This window comes from Pteropus vampyrus, unplaced genomic scaffold, assembly GCF_000151845.1.
Source record: "Pteropus vampyrus isolate Shadow unplaced genomic scaffold, Pvam_2.0 Scaffold12, whole genome shotgun sequence".
Taxonomy (NCBI): domain Eukaryota; kingdom Metazoa; phylum Chordata; class Mammalia; order Chiroptera; family Pteropodidae; genus Pteropus; species Pteropus vampyrus.
In genome coordinates this window covers 7291731-7302881 of record NW_011888793.1, presented here as the reverse complement: position 1 = coordinate 7302881, position 11151 = coordinate 7291731, and the positions used below count along the sequence as shown (strand labels likewise).

Sequence of the window (11151 nt, the reverse complement as noted above, 5' to 3'; positions counted from 1 at the left end):
CTCTGTCGAATAAGAGTCCCACGACTTTAGCCTTCTGCTAAATGACCAAAAGAGGGGAGGAAATAAACACCCCCAGCCTCTATCAGAGTTTATCTTTTTTTAACACTATATTTTGAACTGATTTAATTCTCTCAACAACCCTATTTCATAGGTGTTATAATTATCCTCATTTAAAGATGGAGAAATTAGGCTCAGAGTAGTTACTTAACTTGCTCAATGACATGAAAATGTCAATGGCAAAGCTCATATTTGAGTGATGTAGACTGGCTCTCCCATTTGTGTTCTTAATTACAACGCTACTCTGCAGCAGTGGGGACTCACTGTTCAATGTGTCAGGTATGGTGGGCCAGGGCCACCTTCCCAAATATGTGACCCCAAGCTTGAAAGGGTCCCACGACTGGTTTAATGCACCTTGATACCTTAATTTTAGAACAAAGGGCCCCACATTTTCATTCTGCACTGGATCCTACAAGTTATATACCAGTCCTGCTCTCAGCCTTTGGAATTCTCCTAAATAGTTTAATTCTATTCTCAGATTTCCATTCTTTATTATACAAAGTACTTATGTGCACATGACATCTAGTAATAAATTACGAAGAACTGTATTTCAGCGATTCTAAATGTATACTTTAACATCGCTTTTAAACATTGATTTTTGAATGCATCTTTCAAACATTCACTGTTGGTCAGGTGGCAGTCCTGATTTAATTGCTATTATCTACACTTGTACAAAGACTGCTTTTCATAGTTACTAAATCAAGCTATCTACATTGTTGGAAAACATGCATTGTGTTTAATTGCCACTCAAATGTCTTCAAAAAGATTAATCTAAGTTAAAAAAAAAAACTATGAATTATCACTGGACAGCCTGTTAAAAAGCAAAACTTAGTTTATTTGACCTCACTGCAGTAAGAGAAAACACCTGACAGAGTCGTTGAACCATCTCAGCAAGGGGAAGTCATAGTTGGATGTATATAGGGTTTTGGGGAGTCTTGGCTCATATGGTTTAAGGTGAATCTTTAAGACAGAGAACTGATGTAGACTGGGTAAAGTTGGTGAAGCTTTTGTCTCATTCATCCTGGGTTTCAGAAATTTCCTGAAGTAAGGTGTAAAGTCATTTTTGAGTTTACAGATTTATCTTTCCTGAAACAAACTACAAAATCAAGGCATACAAGTTACCTCAATTGGTTTTTAAAACTAAAGTTTACTGTATTCACAGAAAGTATATAGTACACTAATGAGAGCATTACTACAATTTCATAATCTGTTACAGAGCAAAAGCCAAATGCTTGACATCCCTGCTACTTGCTACTCAAGTATTGGCATCATCTGGGATTTGTAGCTAACGAGGAATCTTAGTTCTCATTCCTTCACCTCCAGTTTTAATAAATCATTTATTAAATGCTTTTTAACAGATCCTCATTTTATTAGGCTGGATCCTCAAGAGAAACAGACCAAATATGTATGCATGTGTATATATAATTTATTATATATTATATATATGATTTATTATAAAGAACTGGCTCATGTGGTTATGGAGGCTAAAAAGTCCCAAGAATGCAGTTAGTAAACTGAAGACCTGGGCAAGCCGAAGGTATAGTTCCAGAGCCCGTCTAAAGACAGGAGGGGAAGGCAGATGTCGCTGCTCTGAGACAATCAGGCAGATAGAGTGAATTCTCTCTTAACCTTTTATTCTATTCAGGCCTTCAACAGATTACATGAAGCACCCCCCAGAATACTGAGGAGAGCAATCTGCTTTACTCAATATACAGATTCAAATGTTAAACTCTTCCAGAAATATCCTCACAGATACACCCAAAATAATATCTAACCAAATACCTACACACCTTATGGCCCAATTAAGTGAACACATAAAATTAACCATTATATCTATGGCCATGCCACCCTGAACAAGCCCGATCTCGTCAGATCTTGGAAGCTAAGTAGGGTGGGGCCTGGTTAGCACTTGGATGGGAGACCACCTAGGAAGACCAAGTGCTGTAAGTGTAACAAATAAAAAATAGGAGATTGTAAGTTGACAAGGTCCTTGCAATCTGTGAGGTCAACCAAGGGTTGCCTCACCTAAAAAAAAAAAAAAAAAAATTAACCATCACACTCATGATTTATATGCACGTAAAACACACTAGTTAAAGTTATCACAGAAATAAAGCATCGCACAAGTAGAAGAAGCTGTGTTAACTTTTAACACCAAATTGGGTGCAACAGGGTAGCTTATCAAATTTAATATATTTCAGCTGGAGGCAAAATAAATTGCCAACTCCTTTAGAAGACAGAAATTAAAATTTAAAGAGCCAAGAAGTTAGTAAGATAGATTGACATGACAGGCCAGACCAGTGTTCCATTGTTGACACTCAGTTTTTCAGGAAATTTGCATTTTGGACAGAGCTGTTTAATTTCCATGTGATTTAACTGAACAAATAGAAGTTTAGTAAATTTAGAATGGACCAGCATCAAAACTGAAAGAAGAATGTTATGTTTGGAAGAGGCTATAATAGAACACTTCAAAAAAAAAGAGATGCTGTTGTACCATTAATAGTCTTGAGGACATAAGGGAAAATACTGCATGGAAAAAAACAGTGTATTAATGCCTTGCAGCTGAAATGTGATTAAAAACTTCAGACATAGAATTTAAAGACACTCTAGTAATACCATAACTAGTTTAATTCCATTAGTTTCCTTTACGGACTATAAGAGTAATACATAATAAAATTTTGTCTAAATAAATATATAGCTCTCTAATAATTTTAAAGTAATTTACATCAGAACCTTATTTCATGGTTCAGTTGTATTTTAAATAAAATTTCATTGCAGCTTCTCACAGAAAAACTGAGTTTGCAATGCTAGGCTCATGTAGGGATCCTCAGAGGAGGTCCCCAGGGGCCAGGGCACAGCAGAGAGAAGTGAGCCTCTGCCAGGAGGTTGACCACCCTTTGGGAGCCAAAATGGCCCCAAGAGCTCCTGCTGTGCCACGTTGCAGGGGACCAGAGACTCTAGCTAGAAGATCTCCAAGAGAGATGATGCCATGGGGACGGGCTCTGGTCACCATGTTCCACCATTTGAAGGAGAAGGGCTTTGTGTGCACATTGGTGCTACAGTGCACATCCCCAGTGCCAAATGTGGTAAGCATTAAGAGTCATCGATGAAGCTGCAGTGGAGGCCCAGTGATGCTAGCAGGAACCACATTTTCTCCTCCAGGCAGCTGTTGGTGGGCCCAAAGGCCCTGAGAATGCCCGGGTGCTTCCCTAGCACCAGCTGTTTGTTGTGTTTGGGAAAATGGCTTCAGCTTTGAGAGCCGCTCTGAAATGCCCCACGAACTTGAAGAGCTACAGGATGTCCCACTCCTTCAGAACTAGCTCCACTTCAGCACCTCCCAGTAGCACTCAGTGCTGTTCTCCACATATAAATTATGTTCTCTCAATTTATCATTTGGCAGAATATCCATTATTTTCTGCTTTTCTGTCCCCCCCTTCCCCACTTTTTTAATATTCCTTCGAACAGCAGAGCTTCCTATGGCCCTCCCGCTGCTCACGCAAACAGTTAGCCAGGAGCAGCTGGAAACCTTTCCTGTTGGGCACAAGAACAAAGTCACGTGGCCTATAAATAGCCAGTTGCAGTAGACTTTCTCAGGGGCTTTTATCTGCTGGGCGTCCAGGAAGTCCTGCAGGCCTGGGATAACCACTGCTCCCAGTGAGTCATGCCCAGCGATTTCTCACTGACTGTGATCAGGGGCTCACCTTCGGCTTTCTAAAAGACTCAAGGTCAGTAATTTTGCTTTTTCATAATGGTATATAAAATAATGGTATACTGTTTTAATAGTCTCTAGCGTCTTCACTTTAATGAAATGGAGCAGTAATTCAGCAAATCATAGGGTTGAACTTTTCACTTGCTTTCTTTACCCTGAGGCTACAGGAGAGAAGATATTATTTAGCCAGGTCACACAGATAGTTCTTGGACTGATGAGTAATAAAAGCCTGTTAGTTTGCTATTTTATTTTTCTGTTTTCTATGTCATTGGTGACAGCCAATCTACCCTGCAGTTATTAAATTTCTCCTGTTCTTTTGTTTAGAGAGTAGCCAACTGAAACCCCAAAAGCTTCAGTGAGCACCTCATTGTAGTAAGTCCTCTACATCAATTTAATGAACTCTTTCATTAGTGTATATCTTGGATTGCTGAATTCTAATGCTAACACCAATTTGTACTGCAGTCTGCATTCAGCAAGATATTGTCTCAAATTGTCCCTACTACCTGAGGATCTCTTGCTGGAAGCCTATACCACCCTGTTACCAGTATTTGTATCCATCACTGATCTTGGTCGAAAATAGCAAAAATCAACTACACAGAACATTAACTTATTAGAAATAGATTGTCTGGATAATATGCTTCTGCATACCATTTTATGAATTCAGAGCCCTAGATAGTATATCAACTGGCAAATCTTAGGTCATATACCCATACCGTACATGTAAGTTGTCTATGGAACAAAGACGTCTAGCATCTGAAGTGTTTGGCTTTTGTAGTAGAGAACAAGGCACTGCTTCCCAGTAACTACATGTTAATATATTCTTTAAATATGGAAAGGGCTTTCAGATGTCACTCTGGACGGAAGGTTCCTTGTGTCTTCAAATTTACCTAAGAGTTTTCTCAGGTGTATGTTAGGAAAATGGCAGGGAATGAAAAAGTTTTCCAGGCAGCAGGAATGAAACACCAGCATGCACAGGTTTCAGAATTATAATTTAGGATTCTAAGATGGCAACTATCAATCCCTATTTCCACTTCTACCCAAATCCTATGAAAATGACAGAAAACGTGAGATAGAGGATCGATAGATGCATAATTCCATGAAGAACAGAAAGAAGAAACAGTAGGCGACAAGTTTTGTTTAAATTTAAAAGGCAGAAATTCTACTGATCAGTGCAAGTGGAGAAGGACTGTGAGAGTTATGTTTGGTATGGAAAGCAAGAATGTGTTGTGTGACAGAAATGCAGATGATTAAAGGACGGTAGAGTGAATACCAGAACTAGATTTTTCATCCTTTCCACGTTTCCAGGAAAATAAAAGCACTGGCCGCGCCAGTGTTAGTCCTCAGGTTGAAATCATTAAGGGCATAATTTGCCTTAGAAGGGCTTGGTCTCCATGTTTCCAGGAAAATAAAAGCACTGGCAGCACCAGTGTTAATCCTCAGGTTGAAATCATTAAGGGCATAATTTGCCTTAGAAGGGCTTGGTCTCTGTGGTATTGGTTCCTCATAGAAAAGGTACACTTAACTGTGGCATTGAATGGTGATTTTGACTATAAAACCAATCTATTAAGTTAGACACCTTCATTAAACAGAATTCTCAGTCAGCTCTTTCAAGGGAGATATCTCTTAAGCAGAACTATGTAACCAATGGAAAAAGCTCATGCCATCAATCCATATTAATAAAATTTTATTTTTAAATTCAAAGCATACCCAAGGGTAATTTGAAAGCCATTGACTCAGCATAAAAATATGAGAGTGAGAAAAGTTTAAATATTTTAATATTTTATACCTATATTCCTCATGGCCTTAGTAAAAATGTGTGTACGTGTAAACTGTAGTGGTTAGGCCTTCTTTGTTTAATAAAGAGGGAGACACTTCTTCCCCACTCTATTAGGGCATCTGCTTCAGAACACAATACCTTTTGGTTTTTAATCACAAGATCCTTGGCCTTTTGATTCTTGAAACTGAATACAAAACTCCAAGATTAGTTTAGAAGGTCCCCAGGAGGAGTATTGGAAGAAATCATGAGATATACATTTTTGCTTTTAAGAAAATGAGAGATGTTTTTATTTTTCTGTATGAATTGCATGAAATTCCGTACAGACTCTGTAACCACTCTTCTTTTACTTTACCTGCATGTTTCTATCGCTACTTACACAATTGCCCTCTGCTCCTTCTATATTGGTAGGAAGAGGATTTTTGTTGACAAGATTATTTTTCTCAACAATATATATGTATGTGGGATTGTCTCTAGCCACTTAGACTATTTCTGGAAGCAGAACCTTTACTTCTAATCCATCTCTAAAAAAATCTTGTACTTAATATGATACGCACACAGTATGTACATGGGGGGATATATTGCACTAAAACAAAAAACAAATGGTGGAATTTAAAGTAGCTTTTTCAGTGCATTGTGTGATATATTTGGGAAAAACAATTTTTCTGAAGTTCCTCAAATCATGCTTTTACCTGAAATTATGCAATTTCTAGTTCATTATATGTCTACATTTGTCTGTCATATCTTGTGGCACACCATTATGTGCACCAGTATTAGCTGTGAGAATTGAGAGTGGAAATAAGTTTGTTAATGTGATGATAGCCTGCTTATTTTGTTCTGGCTTCCTTGTTTTTACCAATTAAAAATATATTTAAAGACTCAAGTAACAAGTCATACATATTTCTGTAATACAGCTTTAAACATGCTTATTTTTCTCATCTGTCTGAAATTTTTTCTATAATGTTTAATAAAGTTTAAGTTATGATCTGTATTTAGAAAACATGTGATTACACCATTAGATTCTTTTTTAACCCGATATCCAGAATATAAAGTTCTATTACAATTATTATGTAGAGGCTACAATCCCTGTAATTCTGAATCTTCATGGGTCCATTGGGAAAGCTTAATATGTGTATAATGGTAATGCAAATTTTATTGGGCTTCCTTAAGAAATAACTATGCTAATTATTTTCTATTGAGTATATGTGTCAGTTGGATTGTCTTACACCTCCTTAAGTGTTAATATGTTCCTGGCTACATGCTACATTGTGTGAAACATTATGGCTGTGTACCAGTCATTTTGTAACTCCCTAGGTAGTGGTGCTGACTGGGGCTCTGTGGCTACAAAAAATCTCAAACTGAAAATAGGTATTAATTCCTGCAAGAATGACTTGTTATGCCTTTGAGGATGGAGGAACCTAGTAGAGTCAATTTGCCACTAAATGGATGGTTTATCTTCTCAAGGAGCAATGACATATGAGCCATTCCAACCTGGTCTTTCTTTCTGAGAGATTGAACATTATGAGAAGGTAGAGCTAGATTGTGAGAGTCCAGGCTGTTTGGCATATGTGATCTCCATCTGTAACTGAATGATTACAACATTCCTGTACTTGTCATGCAAGATGTATAACCAGTGACAAAGCCTATCTAATGTCAATCGACTGCCTGAGTAATTTTGTCTACTTGGTATTTCAGTGCTTCTTCGATGGTGAGTACTCTCTGATGGGCATTTATACGTGTTGTGAAAATGTTCACATTTGATGTCCATTTACATTTGTCCATTCATGTGCCTCTCTCCTAGGTCTCCTTTCATTTGATAGTCCTGAAAGTCAATTTTCAGGCCATTCACCATTGCCTCAAATTCCACATGTATACTCATCTCAGGCCATATCTCTAAAGAAACAGTTGTAATGATAGAAACTCTGTTATTTGGGAAGATTTTCACTCACACATTGTCGTTCAAAGCTACTTGTAAGTGTGACTGCAACGTAGACTCCATTTTTGGTTTGCTTTATATTCTGAGCCAATCTTTCCATAAACCAAGGTTGGATTTTTTTTTTTTTTATTCCCTCATATACCATAGATACAAGGTGAGGGAAGGATGCAAATACAGTGGGTAACATGGGAATCTAGCTATGTGCTCATGCAATTTAGGTCTTCTAGTCCTGCTCTAGCTCCACTCTAGATGTACCATTTCTATCCTACAATGATCTGCTGCTGGATCTACCCAATTTAATGATGGTTTCGTGGATTATCAAAATGGTCATATATCCATCTAGGTTATTCTGGAATTTAACCTTACTAATCAGTCTGGCAGCCAGAAGAGTGGGTGGGGACAGCACATGAAGGGGCACTCTGTTGCCTTACAGGAAGAGGACTTTGCAGGGTATTCCTACATTAGGGAACTGCCAGTGCTTTTCAGGAAAGGGTGAACTCCCTCTGAAGACTCTGAGGGCTCAGAGTTACAATTTTAAAAAACATCCACACAGATGTTACCATTCTAAGCTTCAGTAACCCAAGTTTTCTCAACTAGGGCCTTAAATGTAGCATGATAGACCTGTCTAGACTGAGCATTCAAGTCTTTGTAGCTCAGTGATCTTAATATCCTGAGTTTGCTCCACAGTTGACCCTACCTCACACTGCAAGAGCCAAGGGCCCCTTTGTAAACTACAGTGTAGGGTCTGACTCACATCTTTAGCCATACCCAGTTTATTGTCACCCCCTGTAGGGTGTCAGTCTAACTGTAAATATATGCCAATTCCATTCTCTTTGGCTGTGTCGTTTGGAACTTTTCAGTTAGAATTCAAGTCTGCTTGAGAACTGGAAGATGGTAGCACAGATGTGTCATTTAAGCCTGGAATTCAACTGACAGTAAAGTTGGGAAAATAAATCATTCTATAGAGGAAGAATACAAAGAAAAAATCATAAGCATAGATGGTGCAGGATGCTCTCAGGAAGGAGAGTAAACATTTACCTGGATGGAGTACACATAGTACAAAAGGGAGTCCTGTATATGTGTAGGCTGTAGCAGATTATTGAGAACCTTAAAGACTAATCTTGTGTAAGCACCAATCTAGTGCAGCTGTAGAGCTGTATTTTTAGTCTATGCAGAACCATTTCTACAGTCAGCCTAGGTATTTACTGAAAATTTTTTATTTTATTAAGGGTTACCAATATTTCATCATAGAATCCATGGAGGCATAGTGTCCTTTGTGGGCTTGTGTTTTGTTTTTGTTTTTTACGAACTTGCTAGTATCTCCTAAGGGGAAATAATAAACAGAATAAACTCACTATACCTTTCTAAAAAAGAACCTCATCCTTTAGAGAAACTCACTCTCTTCACAAATGGAGACACAGTAGATTCTTCTTGTTAGTTACATCAGGATGTCTTTGAAGCATTAAACAAATGCAGGATAATGAGAAAGGCAAAGGTAAATTTCATACATTATAGAAGTATAAATGACAAGCATTTGCATGTAATAGGATATGTGAAATGAGGGAGATAGTGCAATTAAAGATGAAATTAAAAGAAGGTTGGATACCAAGCTAAACAGAATGAATATATGAATGAAACAATGCCACTAAATTCTAGTGATTTGTTTATGTATTTGGTAAAATATAAACATACTATGATTATGTTACTAAGTTACTATTTGTTTTACAAAAAAAATATTTTCTAAGTCTTTAGCAAAGGTTAATGGAAAATATAAAAAAATACACATGCACAAATGAACATCAAGTAAGAGTTTGAGTATATTATCTAATTTAATGTCAACTATTTTCAAAGACAATAGCAGCTGATGAGAATTCCTTAACTAAAAATGTGGTTGCTTATACTGAATTTGATGTTAGAAGTAATACCTTTTTTAGGATAAGTTAATATCTATGTTTAAATTCCTGTCTTACAATATTAAATAATTTTAGTATGATATTATTAGAATCTATAAACCCCATATAAGGACATCCATACATGCACACATACCCACCTTAGCTCAATTTGAAATTAATATCAAATACTAAAATTTTTCAAAATTTAAAAGTAAATTATGTTTGAACATTGCAACTAGATTCAGCAACAATAAAAATTTCCCTTAAAATATCTATCAAAATGAATCATTTATATGGCTTCTATTTATTTGAAAACAATGTTAGTAGGTTCTGACAAGACTATATCTTGACTTTATCTGAAATGAAAAGGCTTATAAAAAGGTAAATATAAATATTTTCTGTTTTGCATACCCTGCACATTTATTACCTAGGTATTTATAAGAATTTCCATTTTTGATTTTACTTGGTTAGCTATCTCCATATTGTTTTTCATAGTGGTTGCACCAATTTGTATTCCTACCAAGAATGCACAAGCATTCACTTTTCTCCACATCCTCATTAACACTTGTTGTTCCCTGTCTTTTTGATAAGTTATTCTAATAGACTTAAGGCAATATGTTATTGTAGTTTTGATTTACATTTCTCTGATTAGTGATGAACACCTTTTCATGTGTATGTTGGCCATCTAACTATCTTCTTCAAAAAACATCTATACAAATTTTTTGCCTACTTTTTAATTGGATTGATTTTTGCCATTGTTTTGTATTTTCGCTATTTTGTATTTTCCCTATTGTATTGTATTGTTCTCTATATTTTTTGGCTAGTAACCCCTTATCAGATATGATTTGCAAATATTTTCTCTCATTCTGTAGGTTGCCTTTTTATTTTGTTGATGGTTTCTTTTGCTGTGCAGAAGCTTTTTAGTTTGATGCAACGGCACTTGTTTATTTTTGCTTTTGTTACTTTTGCTTTTGGAATCATATCCAAAAAAATCATTGCCAAGACTGATGTCAAGAATCTTACCACCTATGTTTTTTTCTAGGAGGTTTATGATTTTAGGTCTTACATTCAAATGTTTAATCCATGTTGAGTTAAATTTTTTGTGTGTATGGTATATGATAATGGATTGATTTTATTATTTTGCATGTGGCTGTCTAGTTTTTCCAACACCATTTATTGAAGAGACTCTTTTTTCCCCACTGTATATTCTTGGCTTCTTCGTATGAATGTATTTCTGGGCTTTTGATTCTGTTCCATTGATTGACTTATTTTTATGCCATACCAAACTGTTTTGGTCACTGTAGTTTGTGGCGTCGTTTGAAATAAGGAAGCATGATGCCTCCAGTTTTGTTCTTTTTTCTCAAGGTTGCTTCCACATTTTGAGGTCTTTTGTGGTTCCATACAAACTAGGATTATTTGCCTTATTTATGTGAAAAATTTTGGGGGGATTTTGGTAGGGATTATATTTAATCTGTGGATGGCTTTGAATAGAATGGACATTTTAACAATATTTTTCCAATCCATGAACATGGAATATCTTTTAAGTTATGTGTCATCTTCAAATTTTTTTGTCAATGCCTTATAATTTTCAGTGTACAGGTCATTTACTTTCTTGGTTAGATTTATTTCTGGGTATTTTATTTTGATGCAATTGTAAATGAGATTGTTTTCTTTTGGATATTCTTTATTAGCTTACAGAAATGGAAAAGTTTTGGATATTGGTTTTGGATACTGCAACATTAAATTAGTTTAACAGTTTTTGGTGGTGTCTTTAGGGTTATATATA

The 11151-nt window shown here is 36.3% G+C and overlaps 1 pseudogene; it reads left to right on the top strand.

Moving 5' to 3' along the window:
- The first annotated feature begins 1888 nt into the window (after positions 1–1888).
- Positions 1889–2007, top strand: LOC111732839 (annotated as a pseudogene).
- Positions 2008–11151: the final 9144 nt, after the last annotated feature.